Raw genomic sequence first — 16,658 nt, forward strand, 5'->3', positions numbered from 1 at the left:
TCAAACAACCGGTTGTTAAATCAGTTGCAGGCCACCACTGCCTAGTTCCTCTTGCACAGGTTGGCCAAAACGTATTCCAGTGATTGACAAGGAGTGTTTTTAAATATTCGAACAACGGGGAGTTCTTTCTGTTTAAAATGAGAGGCGAGAGAAGCACTCTTTGCACTCATTAAATAATTGCACGAAAAACGTATTGAAAATGATATCCTGCCTTGCTTTCGTAATTGCAGTGGGCAGAGTAGAATGGGAAGGGCTTAAAATATTAAACGGAGCTCATGTCTCCATGAATTAGTTCCATTACCTGTTATTTGAGGTTTTCTTATACTAACATATTAATATAAGAATATTTATATTCTTATATTTATATTAATAAAAAGCATATTTTATACTCCACCAAAGGTATCATGTTTCCCTGAAAATACAACCTATCCTGAAAGTAAGCTCTAGTTTGATTTTTACACACTATTATTATTATTATTATTATTATTATTATTATTATTATTATTATTATTATTATTATTATTATTATTATTAATTTTATTTCTATACCGCCCTTCTCCCGAAGGACTCAGGGCGATGTACAGCCTGATTAAAAGCACAAAGACAGACAAAATTTAAAAATAATTAAAATTATTAAATGATAGGCCCAATTATAAAACCCCAAATTTAAAATCCCATATTTAAAACCAATTAAAATCTTTACATTGATAGCCCAGCCTGGCGGAACAACAAGATTTTGAGGGCACAACGAAATACACGGAGATCAGAAATCTTACGCATTTCTGGGGGCAGTTCATTCCAAAGGGCAGGGGCTCCTACACCCTCCCCCTGGGTGTCGCCAGCCAACATAATTTGGCACCCTGAGGAGACCCTCTCTGTGGGAGCGAACTGGCCGGTGGGAGGCTGTTGTGACAGAAGTCGGTCTCGAAGGTATCCAGGTCCAATGCCATGCACTCAATATAAGCCCTACCCACCAAAATAAGCCCTAGTTAAGACCCCACCCACTTTGGGGTGCATGGGAGTGAGGTGAGGCGAATGGGTAAAAATTAAGCTAGGGTGGGGATGGGGGGGTGGAGCTGCCCTACTTACCAGGCCTCGCACACCCCACCTGCCTTGCCTTGCTGATCCACTTCTGCGGCCGCTTGCCGCCGCTTGTGCACCTGGCCTCCGTTTCGCCATCAGAGGCCTTCTGGAAAGGCCTCTGCAGCTGATAAAAGAGCTCCAGATCGATGCGGAGCTCTGTTATCAGCTGCAGAGGACTTTCCTGAAGGCCCTCTGACAGTGAAACAGAGGCTGTGGACGACATGCGCAAGTGGCAACAAGTGGCCTCAGAAGAAGTGGGCCAGCACTAAGTTGCTATAAAAATGGGGAATGAGCAAGCAAATCCAAAAATGAGGGTTCATTAGCCAGGATTAAACCAGTTTGGCTGGTCTTTAAAAGCTAAGCAGGAGTAGACCTTGTTAGTAGAACATCTGCATAGAATACAGATTCTCCTTGATTTTATGACTGATCACTTAGTGACCATTCAAAGTTACCATCTATCTGAAAAAGGGGTCTTACAATCCCCTTACCCACTATGCTCGTGTGACCATACTTTGACTGCTCAGCAACATGGCTGTGTTTACAGCCTTTTGCAGCAGCCCACAATAAACATGGCCACACAACATTTTATAAATGTTTTGACCAAAAGTGGCAACCTTATGCACTATGTTTTATTGGGCTCTGTCAGGCATAAATGCTCTGCCTGTGCCAGGGATCAGCTATAGCGCAGTAGTGCAAGGTTAACCCAGACACCCACCAGGTCAGCTCCTCCCATAGACCCCTCCTTACCTGAATCCCCGCCCACAGGTATAAAAGGTGGGCACACTCCTCCATGTTCCAGATCCTGATGTATTCAAGTGATGATATGTTGAACCTGCAAATAAAAGAGAAATATTTTACTCGATGACTCAAGTCTCTTTATTGGGCCTGATCCACCATTCCTCGTAACAAAATGGTAGCAGAGGATGGTTGGTAAGGCCCAGAGATCCCAAGCCACAAGACAAGGACCCATACCTACCTGCAGAATGGCGACACCCCCGAGGCAACGGGAAAGCAACCCATCGGACTCGCCAGGGAAGGCAGGAACCTCAACCACCCCCAAAGCCACCGCGACGGAAGAAAGGGGGGAGATCGAGAAAGGGAAAAGGGCCCACCACTACGATCAAGATGAAGAGAAGCTGCGACTCGACGTCCTGCAGCTGTTGAAAGAGCGAGCCGGCGACAAGAACCTCCTTGCCGACCTGCGGAGCTTCATAATCGACCGCGAGGTGGCAAGGAGCGAAGAGGGCTTGGACTCCGAACTCGAGGAGCTGGACTCAGTGAGTGGATCGCCCAAAAGGGCACCCCCAACGGCCACCGAGCCCCAAAGCCCCGCTCTAAATTTGAAACGGCGGCCATCTTTGTCCACGTGGTCGGACAAGATGGCCGACCCCCAACCAATCAGCAAACAGAATTCAAAATGGCCGGCGCGCGAAAAATGCCGGACCATAAACAATGATGAAAGTGACCAGGGAGAGGGGACCGAATCCGACTCCGACCCCTGGTACACCCCCAGCGAGCGGCAAGTGGATAGGGCCATGAAGACCCTTGCCGCCGCCTTCGACCCAGGCCTCAAAATCACCAAAGAGAAGCCGGAGAGGCCAAAACAGAAGGGAAGGCGAGGAGAGGGGCAACGGAGCACCCACCCAAGAGCCACCGACGCCCGTGACGATTCGCCAGCCCACCTTCGCACCCCAGGGACACCGCGCCTCCGATCGCCCAGGCTGCGCACCCCGGACCGCATGGATTGGGGCAGCTACTTACAGCCGTCGCCGGAGCCCCAGCACCGCCAGGATCTTCATTCCGGAGAAGCAGCTGCTGGACGACGCCTTCCGGAGCACACCTGGACCCCCAAGGCCGAGGCCGAGGCCTACCCAACCGGCAGAGGCCTCTACAGCGGAGCCACAACGAACAGGTCCTTCCTCGGCGACGGCGGAGCTGAAATGGACTTCGCGCATGCGCTCTTCCGCCTAGAGGAAGAAAAAAGAAAAAAATTACAAAGCGGGACTTTTAAACTACCGGCAAGCGTTCCCATGCCTTACTGCTGCTATAGGCACATAAGGAACCATGGACAGCAGCCAGCAGTAAGTAATTTTACTACTAGTGCTGGGAACTTACCTGTTGACTTTCCCAAGTTGAGGATGGATGGGGGTAATATCCTAGAGTGGTCACAGCAGCTCCAGGTAGTATTCCTGAAAGAAAACATGTCTCATTTTATTAATGACCCTCCAGAGAGTCCATGGACTTTAGAGCTGGATTGCATGCACCATAGGGCATTCTATCTTTTAATTGCCAGCATATCCCCCACAATTTACCACTGTATTGGTCATAACCTCACAGTATCAGAAATTATAGGGAAAATGTTTGGGTTGTTTTATAGTGAAAGTGTGTCCACCACCACCCAAATTTCCAAAGACTTCTTTTCTGCCAGGCTTAAACCAGGGACCCCAATGAGTGAGCACCTAGTGTCATTGAGCGGTACCAGAGCAGAGCTACACCTTAGGGGGGAAGTTATTTCCGACCAGATCATGAAAAGCGTGATGATCAACTCTTTAGACCACTCATGGAATAACTTCTTGACACACTTAGACACCGTTAGTCTAGGGATGCTATCCGTGGAGAAGCTATCCAACAAGCTTATCGCGGAAGATAATCTGAGGAGGAGCCGCCCCGGCCCTCCCAGAGAACACAAGAGTGAGAAGAGAGTAGTCTTCCAAGAGAAACAACACAACACGCCAGAGTGCTACATCTGCGGGTCGAGGGGACACATCAAAAGGGACTGCCCCAAGAACTATAGGGAGAGAGGCAGGCCAGAGCATAGGTACAGACAAACGGAAAGGCACACATCCGAAGAAAGGTATAGGCGTAGAGACTCGCCCATTCCCAGGGATAAGAGGGGGAACAGAGACAGCTCACGTGACAGCAGGACAGGGTCTCTATATGGGATAGGGGAGCACACGCACACCACACACCAAGACAAAGACACCAGCTCATGGCTCCTGGACTCGGGAGCCTCCAACCACACCACCTACAACCAGAAACTACTCTCATCTTTCAAGAGGGAGGATTTTTCGATCAAAGTTGCGGACCAAAACCAGGTTAGAGTAACAGGCAAAGGGACAATTACATTACCAGGCGTAGGGAAAATAGAGGGGGTACTGCTAGTCCCGGAGATACCCCACAACATCCTGGCCACAGTAAAGCTTAGCAAGGAATCAGGGGTTGAGGTGATCTTCACAAAAGGCAATGTCAAAGTTAGCAAGGATGGGGAAGATGTAGGAAGAGTAACCGTTAACCAAGGGTTACCTTACATAACTTTCCATGAGGATTACACCCACAGCATAAACACCAGTTCAGAGGACGCAGAGGACACTGACCAAGACAGGACTGAGGGTGAACAGGTAGGCGGGAGAGAGATAGATAGCGATGACAACACGACACCAGAAACACAACACAACAAACACACCCAAAAGAGGCCCTCTATAGGCAAACCAATGCATGACGACTGTGCCCATCTGCTGCACCGGAAGCTTGGACACGCCAGTTTTCCCGTGATACAGAAAATGGCTAATTGTACCGAGGGTGTCATAATAAAAAACTGTGAAAACTACCTCGAGTGCTCAGTGTGCAAGTGTTCAAAACTAAAGGTAAAACCCAGACCCAAGAAGTCGTTACGTGCCGCCAAACAAATATTCGACTTAGTACACATGGACCTGGTAGGGCCTCTAAGGCCATCCATAAATTATAAGAAAAAGTACTTCCTCACCATAGTGGATGACTATAGTCGATATGGCTTCGTCTACACCTTAAGAAAAAAGGATGAGGCCTTCCAAAAATTTAAAGAGTTTTATAAAAGGGTAGAAACCCAAAACAACAAACAAATCAAACAAATCATGACCGACAGAGGGTCTGAGTTTCTATCTAAGGACTTCTCCCATTGGCTCAGGTCCAAAGGCGTGATTCACTTTACGTCGTCCCCGTTTTCCGCCTTTCAGAACGGGGTCGCAGAACGACGGAACTCCACGCTGCAAACGATGGTCAGGTGCGCCTTAGAGGATGCGGGCATTGGCCAACACTTCTGGTCTGAAGTCCTGGTCTACTCCAACTACACACTAAATAGAACGTGGTCCAGTGTGATAGACAAAACACCGTACGAGATCATGTATAACAAGAAGCCACAGATAGCACACCTACATGTGTTCGGTGTAACTGCTGATGTACACATACCCAAGTCTTCCAAGAGAAACAACACAACACGCCAGAGTGCAGTTGCGCAAGAAAGGGGATAAGGTATCCAGAAGGCTCAGGTTCATGGGATATGAGCCAGGAACCAAGGGCTTCAGGTTTGTGGACAGCAATAATAGGTTTGTGGTCTCTAGAACAGCGGCATTCCATGAGCAAGCCAACTGGTCCAGAATACACTTAAATGAGGTACCCACCAAGCGGGAGGATAGTCCAATCGAGCAAAATCAAAACAAAAGCGAGACAGTGGGTAGACAGGAAGGGAGCAGGCCCAAGCCCAACCTCCAAGGCATCAAGGTTGAGGGATGGAAAGAGAATCATCCCAAGATAAGTGTCGAATCACTGACACAAAGAGAGGCCAGATATCTGCATGACACTGAGCAGACAGCAACCAGACCGGTCAGGTCAACCAGAAACCAGCTGCCAAGAAGGCTAAATGACTACGTGATGCACGTGCACACGAACCACGTTACGCCAAACTCCTACGAAGAGGTACTGAGACTACCCCAGGGGGAGAGGGCAAAGTGGGAGTTAGCCATGGCCAAAGAACTGGACAGCCTGAGGAAGCTGGAGGTATACACCCCCACCAAAGTCCCAGAGGGCAAGAACACAATAGGCACCCGGTGGATCTTCAAAGTCAAGAACTTAGAGGGTGGCCAAAGCCTATACAAAGCAAGATTAGTTGCCCAGGGGTTTGCTCAAAGGTTCCCGGAGGACTACACAGACACCTATTCGCCCACCGTAAGAACAGAAAGCGTCAAAAGCGCCTTGGTCATCGCATCCTTGCTAGGGCTGGAGGTGCACCAGTTCGACGTGCAGACCGCCTACCTGCACGCCAAACTAGACAAAGAGATATACATCAGAGCCCCCCACAGCAAAGAAACCAACAGAGGGGACACCTGGTTACTTCATAAGAGCCTATACGGACTAAAACAATCAGGCAAACGATGGTACGAATGCCTGGTAGAGGCCCTGAAGTCTATGGGATTCACGGCGACCATAGCTGACAACTGTTTCTTCACCAGGAAAGAGGGGGACTCACCAGAATACATCCTAGTTTACGTGGATGACATTCTATACATCAGCAAACACGAAGCCAACCGCAACACCTTCGCCAGCAAGCTGGGCGAGCATTTCACCCTAAAGTACCTTGGGAGGATAAACCGATACCTGGGGGTACAAGTCAACCAAACACCAAAAGGTTTCCAACTGTCACAGAAAGAGAAAATAGAAGAGTTACTCCATAAGTGCAACATGGCAGACGCCAAGGGATGTGATTCACCCATGCAGGCGGACTTCCTAAAAAACATGCATGATGAATCACCCGAATTTGGAGACAACACGCTGTACAGGTCAATCATAGGCTCCCTCCTGTATATCGCTAACTGGACAAGACCGGACATTGCTCTATCCGTTAATTTACTATCCAGGCACGTGAGCAAACCCACCACATACCACTGGGACGCAGTGAAAAGGGTGCTAAGATACCTGAAACAGAGTGTCAATGCATGCTTAACCCTAGAGCCTGAAAAATCCGAAGAACCCATCCTCTCATGCTACGCTGATGCTGACTGGGCCGGAGACGCCAAAGGCCGCAAAAGCACGTCTGGGTACATATTCTACTTAAATAACTGTCCGGTGCATTGGTACACAGGCAAACAAATCTTGGTGGCAACCTCGACTACTGAAGCTGAATACATATGCCTCTCCAAAGCCGCCAACAATCTCATCTGGTTCGACGACCTACTCGCCAGCGTGTGGAGAGAACCAGCTTACCCAATAAATATCTACGAAGATAACAAAGCCGCCATAGAGATATCCATGTCCGACGCTGTAGGGCAAAGGTCAAGGCACATAGACATTAAGTATAAGCACGTTAGACAGCTCTCCAGAATTGGTTTCATAAAGGCCATACACTGCGATACAGAAGAACAGACCGCAGACATACTCACGAAACCCCTACAGGGCAAGCAACACTCACACTTAGTTTCCAAGCTCAACATCCACCCCAGGGTACCAACCAGTCAGTCAGGCCTACAGACACGGGTCAGGCATTTAGAGGGGGATTTGTCAGGCATAAATGCTCTGCCCGTGCCAGGGATCAGCTATAGCGCAGTAGTGCAAGGGTTAACCCAGACACCCACCAGGTCAGCTCCTCCCATAGACCCCTCCTTACCTGAATCCCCGCCCACAGGTATAAAAGGTGGGCACACTCCTCCATGTTCCAGATCCTGATGTATTCAAGTGATGATATGTTGAACCTGCAAATAAAAGAGAAATATTTTACTCGATGACTCAAGTCTCTTTATTGGGCCTGATCCACCATTCCTCGTAACAGGCTCAGACTGAGAGAAGGGTGGGAAGAGACAAAGCAGCCAAATCTTTTGCCTCAAGGACAAGAAGAGAAGGAAGCGAACCAGTACCACCTACTCAGCACTGAAGCTGCGTAGGATTTGAACTGGGGTTCTCCAGGACATCTCGCTTTGCTTAAGTCACAACAGCTGTATTCTATTATTGACAATTTATTATAGACAATTTCTATTATAGACAATTTCTCCTCCAATGATTTGGAGGAGAAAGAAGCAGCAAATAGGAAGTCAAAGAAGGAGGAGAAGGAAGAGGAGGACGAGGAGGACGAGGAGAAAGAGAAGGGGAAGGAGAAGGGGAAGGGGAAGGGAAAGGGGAAGGGGAAGGAGTAGGGGAATGAAAAGGGGAAGCAGAATAAGAAGGAGAAGGGGAAGGGGAAGGAGAAGGGAAAGGGGAAGGAGTAGGGGAAGGGGAAGGGGAAGGGAAAGGGGAAGGGGAAGGAGTAGGGGAATGAGAAGGGGAAGCAGAATAAGAAGGAGAAGGGGAAGGGGAAGGGGAAGGGGAAGGGGAAGGGGAAGGAGAAGGAGAAGGAGAAGGGGAAGGAGTAGGGGAAGGAGAAGGGGAAGGGGAAGAAGAAGAAGAAGGGGAAGAGAAAGGAGAAGGAGAAGGAGAAGGAGAAGGAGAAGGAGAAGGAGAAGGAGAAGGAGAAGGAGAAGGAGAAGGGGAATGAGAATGAGAATGAGAATCAGTGGTGGGTTGCTCCTGGTTCGGTCCGGTTCTATAGAACCGGTAGTAAAACCAGTGGGAGGCTCCGCCCACCTGCCCCAATGTCATCATGGGTGATCTGCGCATGCATGCACTCCCGCTGCGAACAGGTAGTAAAGGAAAGTGGAACCCATCCCTGAGGAGAATGAACTAACCCAGGAGAATAAAAAGAATTGCTCTCTTGTTGCATTGTTTATTAATGTGTGAACCAAACTTGCCCTGCAAAATTTCCCTCATATTTATACTGCAAGCTGCAGCTTGATCTTTCTTTTTTTCTTTTCTACTTTCCATGGTGGGTTTGTTTTTCTTCCTTTATTTTTCTAGTGACATGAAAATGTTGATACGGGTTCCTTAGCTGTTTCAGTCTCCAGCCTGCTGGGAGAAGCTGCACTAGAGGACAGTGGGAGATTATTTCCATTCATCAGCAAGGTTGAGGAAAGGCCTATATTTCATAAGAAGCTGCATCCTGGGAAACATGGCAAAAGAACCGAGAGTGGACTTAAGATGTCAAGCAGAGGATGGAGAGCAAGCAATTAAATGCAGGTGAAAATCCCCTGATCTTGTATAAGGTCAAGCTTGCTAAAACACAAGAGAAAGATTATCTCCCCAGGACACAGTCCATGCTCTGGTTGTGTAAAGCAAACAGTATTGTGTACTGTTCTGCTCACCGCAGGATAGGATAAAGATAGAAAAAGGGCAAAACATACTATTACTAGATTAATACTTGTAATGGCATGTGGGAATGACCTTGGGAGACAGGAGGAAGAGCCACAGACTATGCAGCAGTCAGAGAATCACAACACACCCTTTGCCACCACAAGAAATAGAAAAATTATAAACAGGGCCAAAGCTCTGTAGCTTATTAATCTGGGGGTTGCCACATCAAACAGACATCAGCATTGAAGATCCTCTTCTTTACAATAAAAGTGTGTACATTACACACACTTGCTAGAAGCAAGGATTCAGAAAAGGAATTGCAGGTCAAACAGAGTGAAACAGCTTGCCATCAGAAGTTATGGGGTGCTAAAAACCTAGATTGAATAGACAAGAAGCAGTTACAGATGGAGATAAAAATTCCAGAGAGGAAGGTGGGAGGCAAATTTAAAAAAAAGCATAGCAACTAAAGTATTGAAGCGGGCAAGAGATGATGGATAGATGATTTCTCTTTTTTGTTGTTGTTCTGATTTGCTTTTGCTTTTCTTGCTCTTTTCTTTTTTCTTTTTCTTTTTCTTTTTTTTTTTAGGTAGGTGACGTGACTAGAAGTTAGGTAGGATAGAAAGAAAAGAAAATGTTTTTCAGTAAAAGGTGACATGACTAAAAGTTAGAATAAGTGATAGAAATAAGAGAAGGGGGAATGTTCGTGTAGACACTTTTATATAATAAAATAAAGTAACAATAAGAGAAAACATGGAATAATTGAATAATGACAGATTGCAATTTTGCTGTAATTGTGTATCATTATTAGAAATATATGTCGAGTCAATGTAATAACTATGATTAATTTTACTAGTTTTATTTGTATTAGAATGTATGAGAGGTGCCACACTTTTCACGCATTGATTTGATATGTTTATAAAAAATAAAAAATGTAATAAAAAAAGAAGTTATGGGTGCTTGAGCGGGGGGTGGGGGGGCTGGACTAGAAGACCTTCAAGGTCCCTTCCAACTCTGCTCTGATTGATTGATTGAGATAAGAGACAGCTGAACCAACAGAAGAAATGGAGGCATGGCAAACGTCTCAGAAAAGACCTTCCCTAGTTTCTTGGATGGTAAAATGCTGGGCTGGTTGGCAGTTCGAGACCCAACCACTGCATGATGGGGTGAGCTCCTGTTACTTGCCCCAGCTCCTGCCCACCTAGCAGTTTGAAAGCACTTAGTAGCATTATCTAAATGCGAGTAGATAAATAGGTACCACTTTGGTGGGGAAGTAACAGCATTCCTATGCTTCAGCAAACAGTCATGCCGGCCACATGACCATGAAAACATCTTCAGATAATGTTGACTCCCTCGGTTAGGAAATGGAGATGAGCATCACCTCAACTGAATAGGGGTAACCTTTACCTTTTAAAGGGGAGGAGGGGGGGGACGCACAGGGGTTGGCTGCTGGGGGTTTGTGGGGGTTCAGGAGAACCTCTAGCTAAGATTCTGTGCAGTTTGGAGAACCCCCAAATCCCACTCCTGGCTGGCCCCGCCCACCCCACCCTGCCCCTTCCAGGAGTCCCCAGTGACCTGTTTTGGATGCAGGTAAGTGTAGGGCATGCATGGAGGCTCGGGGAGGGCGAAAAACAGGCCTACCAAAAGTTCAGGAAAGCCGGAACCGTTTCTGGCCTCCAGAGGGCCTCCGGAGCCTGGGGAGGCCGTTTTCGCCCTCCCGGAGGCTCGAGAAAAGCCTCCAGAGCCTGGGGGAGGGCAAAAACACCCTCCCACCATGGTGCAGGAGGCTGACTAGGCCACGCCCACCAGGGCCACGCCCACCCAGCAACCGGGCAGATACTGTAACCCCGTGCTTAAAATATTGAAGCCCACCCCGGGAACACACTATCAGACTTACACAATTCTGTTAATGTAGCCTTACAATAATGTTGGAACTAGTACTTTGGGGTGTGTTTCTTGACTGGACTCTCTTGCAAGGCTGACGGTACTTCTTCCAAATTATATTCAGTGCCTGCAACAGAGTAAACCCTTTGAGAAGGAAGGGCAGAGGAAGTGGGATTGGCACAAAGCAAGCAGGGCCCCAACATTGTGTTGTAAACCCTGCCTCTTGTCGGTAACATTGTGTGTACACCTCAAAGGAGGACGGTGAAGGAAGGAACCCCTGCAATGGTAATTTCAACCCTCAGTCCAAAGGAGGGAGAATCTGAAAATGTACAAGCATTACAGCATCCCCATGGTCACATGATCAAAATCCAGAAGCTTGACAATCGATTAATATTCATGATGGTTGCAGTGTCCCGGGCAGTGGTGAAATGTAAAATTTGTTACTACCGGTTCTGTGGGTGTGGCTTGGTGCGGGGGGCAGGGGTAATATGACTGAGTGGGCATGGCCAACTTTTTTTTTTTTTTTTACTTTTAAAACCATTTTTTCTACAACTTCTTTGGCTGAAGAGGTTGTAAAAAAATGCTTTTAAAAGCCTCTGACGATCCCAGCTGACTTGCCTGATCGGCAGACACTTTCTTTTTTTTTTAAAGCCTCTGACGATCCCAGCTAACTTGCCTGATCAGCAAAGGCTTTCTTTTTTAAAAAAAAGCCCCTGAGGCTTTTTTTTTTACTTTTAAAAGTATTTTTTCGGCCAAAGAGGTTGTAGAAAAAATGATTTTAAAAATAATTTTAAAAGCCTCTGATGATTGCGCGGCTCAGCTGGGCAATGGGGGGGGGGCAGGGATTTTTGCTACCGGTTCTCCAAACCACCCGCCACCATCGCTACCGGATTGGGCGATCCGGTCCGAACCGGGAGCATTTCACCCCTGGGCCCGGGGGTCATGTGATCCCCTTTTGCTACCTTCTGACAAGCAAAGTCAATGATTGGAAGCCCGATTCACTTACCAACTGTGTTACTAACTTAACAACGGCAGTGATTCAATGAACAACAATGAAAAAAGAGTGTAGAATGGGGCTAAACTCACTTAACAGCTGTCTTGCTTAACAACTGGAAACGTTGGGCTTAATTGTGGTTGAAAGTCAAGGATTACCTCTATTTCTATGCTGATTTTTGGGAAAGAGCAGCAATGGGGGAGGAGGGGGAATCCCCTCCTGGATTGTGAATTGTGAATTTCTTTAATTTAGGGGGCAAAACAGTGGACCTTACAAATGGAAAAGAAGGAGGAGTTTTCAAGTCTCTAACCAGCTGAGCTTCTGCATACAGTAGTGGCCAAAATTGTGGAAATCTTTTGGGAAAAGTGTATTTTCTAATAACGCCACTTTTTTTTTTAAGTAGTACCATAAGATTATATATCAATGGAAAGATAATTTAATCAAGAATGTAATGCAGTAACTTTTGTGAAGGATTTGCTATTAGAATAGCAGTTACAGTATCAAGAAGAAAAGTGAAACACGTAGAAAAAACGAGATATACAAAAATGATCACCATAGAAAAAACAAAATATACAAAAAATATCACGCCAGTTAATCCTTAGTTGGGTAACCTTTAGCATGAATGACGGCCTTACAACGTCTTCCCATGGAGTGAACCAAGTCTTTTAGTTCTGCAGCTGTTATCATGTGAAACCAAGATTGAATGATGGCTTCTATTAACTGGGTTTTATTGCTGGGTCACTTCTGACTAACAAGTTTCTTTAGTCGGCTCCGTAGATTTCAATTGGGTTTAAGGTCTGGGCTATTCTCAGGCCATTCCAGCAGTGGAATAGGATTATCTTGAAACTCAAAAAAAAAAAAAAAAGGTGGTGTTATTAGCCATCAAACCTCAAAAATACACTTTTCCCGAAAGGTTTCCACAATTTTGGCCAACAGTAGCCTGTTTCAATCAGCAAATAAGGTATAGCAGCATTTCAGTAGAGTGGTTCAGATATAGCCCCTAACACAGCCCAACAGAACAGATATTGTGGTTAAGTGGCACCCTCTGCAGGCTTTTGCCTACTACACAGTAAAAAAAGACAATAAAAGTTGTGTTATCTTACACACAAAGGCTAAAAGTGCAATGCCAACACATACACAGACGCACCTGTGGGGAAGCTATCTTCACACCTCAAGTGCCCAGTTCTGAAAAGGAGGAGTTAAGTGCACCTAACTGCATGCATTTACAGATGTGTCCACAACCAGAAACCAGCTTAATAGAAGGTGATTTAAAATATATGTAGGTTTATAAGTGTGCTGTCAGGGTTTCAAGTAACAGACTCAATGCAATCAAAACTCTGAGGCCTGAGTGTTCCTCAAAGTACAGATTTATTAGGCATGCCATATTGGCACATCTGGTGAAAAGCCGACTCTGAAACTCCCGCGGTTTTGCCCACCCAAATTTAAAGTTCTCTCCCCTCCTTCCACATGTCATCACATGGTCCAATCAGGTCACAGTCCAAACTTCAGTTGGTTTCAGTCCACGCCTTCCTAGTACCTGGTGAGAACGTCCTTGGTTCCCAAGAGAAAGAATTTTATTTTGACTACAAGTCCCCAGATATCTATTTCCCCACCTCCCGTTCCCACAGCTCCAACCAGCCCTGCTGTGGCAGCCCTGAAGATGCTCCAAAATGGCTCCAGGGTTGACATGTGCCTTGGACAGCTCAAGACTGATTGAATGTGCAAATTGCTCCCTTTCAGAGTTTCATCCAAACAGTGTGGAGATCTTTAAAAGAGCAGAGAGGCTTGTAAAGACAGAGAAGGGATTGTCAGCCTTCTGAGACAGAGTAAGCCCCAAACCAAAGAAATATTAGATTAAGTTGATGTATACATCCAGGAGTGGGCTTCAAGAAATTTTAGCAAGGGGTTCTCTGCCTGGTTGCTGGGTGGGCATGGCCATGGTGGGTGTGGCCTAGTTGGCCTCCTGAACCATGGCGGCGGGGGGGTGTTTTTGCCCTCCCCGGGCTTCCAAGGCTTTTCTCGAACCTCCAGGAGAGCGAAAATGGCCTCCCCAGGCTCCAGAGCTGTGGTGGGTTGCTACCGGTTCTACTTGGATTGCGAACCAGTAACAGCGACGGCGGGAGGCTCTGCCCCCTCCACGCTGGACACTTCTGTGCATGTGCAAAAGCATTGCGCATACGCACAAGCGCACACACCCATGAGCGAACTGGTAGCGACGAGTTTGCAACCCACTACTGCTCCAGAGGCCCTCTGGAGACTGGAAAAGGGCCCATTTCTGACCTTCCTGAACTTTCAGTAGGCCCGTTTTTCACCCTCCCCAAGCCTCCATGCACATCCTGCACTTACCTGCATTCAAAACAAGCCGCATGGCGACTCCTGGGTGGGGCAGGGCAGGGTGGGCAGAGAGTGGGATTTTGTGTGTTGTGGCTCCGTTACCTGAGCCTGTGTTATCGGAGGGAGAAGGCTCCGAACATGAAGGAGAGGAGTTGGCTAGGCCTCCCTCTCCAGGACCCTCCTGTTTGGCAATGCCTCAGGTGTCTCCTGAAGGAGAAGAGATTGGCCAGGAGCCAGGTATCTCCTCGCAGTCAGACAGTGACAAAGATAAATCTTGGCTGGATCCACGCCAGCGTCGGAGAGACAGACGCGGGCAGCAGAAGAGGAGGCGTGCCAGAGATTAGGCTGAGTCACTGGACCACACCCCACAGGGGATAAAATGGGGTGAGGTGGCCATTCAGACTCTGTGATGGACAAAACTAGCGAGTCACATTGTATCTTTGAAACTTAATCCTACCTATTTTGCAAAATAGCTCTAGTCTCAAAGAGTTTCATGCAAAGATGTCTTCATCTTCCAGACAAACCTAAGGTTGGTTTTCGTTTTATTTTATTCAGCATACGGCATCTACAGACGTTGTACAACCATTGATATACAACACTAGTAAAACACTTTTATCTGGAGCATGAAATGTCGACTATCTCCACAATGGTACACCCCAGGGCAATGTTCTGTCTTAACAGAGCTGCTAAAAGTCTACACACGAGGCCACCGAACTGGATATTGTGTTTCTCACAGTCCACAGTCCACAACTGTAGAGGCAACAACTAGATTTCAACAGTTCTTTTTAAAGGCTGGTTTAAGAATGGTCAATCCATTCTTCATCCATCCAATCCAATGGTGGGTTTCAAATTTTTTTACTACCGGTTCTGTGGGTGTGGCTCAGTGGGCGTGGCATGGCTTGGTGGGTGTGGCAGGGGAAGGATACTGTAAAATCTCCATTCCCTCCACAATCCAGGGGAAGGTTACTACAAAATCCCCATTTCCTCCAGATCATCTGGGATTTGGGAGGCAGAGAATAGATGGGGGCGGGGCCAGTCAGAATTTTTACTACCGGTTCTCCGAACTATTCAAAATTTCTGCTACCGGTTCTCCAGAACTGATCAGAACTTGCTGAAACCCACCTCTGATCCAATCCAATGGTCAATGCCTTCAGCCTTTGAAGGCAAATTAAGGAGGTAGGTATGCTGGTAAACCTTAAATCAAACGACGCCCTGAGAGATCAAGGTATAAACCTAGACTGGTGGATGTATCTACAAATAAAATCAAGATACCAGAAAGATAAGGATGAATATGGTCTAGAACTAGGATACAACAGACTAGATAAAATTCTGATGGGAACGGAAAAAAAAGTTTTGGCTAAATTATATAATTACTTATTAGATGAGGACAGAGCTGAAAATATAGCTAAAAATCAATTGAGAGTATGGGAGAGAAATATTGGACATAGCTTAAACTTTAATGAATGGGAAGAGGCATGGAATAAAAACCACAAATTGACCAGAGCTGCGACAATACAAAATGCTCCACAGGTGGTATCTAGCACCTACCAGATTAGCAAAGATGTTCCCCAACATGTACCCAAACTGCTGGAAAAGTGGCTATGGTCAGGGCACCCTTTTTTCACATGTGGTGGACATGCCCCGAAGCGAAAAGATATTGGGGTAGGATTCGGAGATGGTTACAAGAAATAATTGGAGAAGATATTGAATTGACACCGGAAATATTTCTCCTGGGAATAGTAAAGAAGGGGTATGGAAAGAAAAAGATTCACCTACTAACACATATAACCACAGCTGCTAGACTGGCATACGCACAATACTGGAAAGAGAAAGCCCTGCCACCAGAAGAACTTATAATTAGGAAAATGAGGACCCAGTTGTGGGGGCAATAAGCTGACTTTGTATAAATATACAAAAGGATGAAGGCTATTGCTTAATGCATTGTAAGCCGCCCTGAGTCTCCGGAGAAGGGCAGCATATAAATCAAATTAAAAAAAAAAAAATACTGGAGTGCGCAGAGATGAGTAAACTAACCCATGAAATAAATAATGATGAGAACTCAGATTATTATACTGTGTGGGGAAGGTGGTATGAATGGATGAATGATAAAATCAAAGAAGGAGTAAAAGGTGTGGTAACTAAATAGCAATAAACAACATAAATGACACCAGGTACATATCATGCATTCATGTATAAACGCTGCATATCCGATGTTAAATAGAAATGTTACTATATTTTATGTATGTATATAAAGTCAATAAAATATCTATTAAAAAAAAAAAAGTCTAGCTTTTACTTCATATGTGTATTTCCGGATTTGCCATGAATGAATCATTAGCAGACTATACCTCTCAAATAACTAACGGTGTGTGCTTTAGACTTCTCCAGGCAAATTAAT

The sequence above is a fragment of the Pituophis catenifer genome, unplaced genomic scaffold (assembly GCF_029215685.1).
Source record: "Pituophis catenifer annectens isolate HBS135680 unplaced genomic scaffold, rPitCat1.0.hap2 SCAF_3, whole genome shotgun sequence".
NCBI classification, from domain to species: domain Eukaryota; kingdom Metazoa; phylum Chordata; class Lepidosauria; order Squamata; family Colubridae; genus Pituophis; species Pituophis catenifer.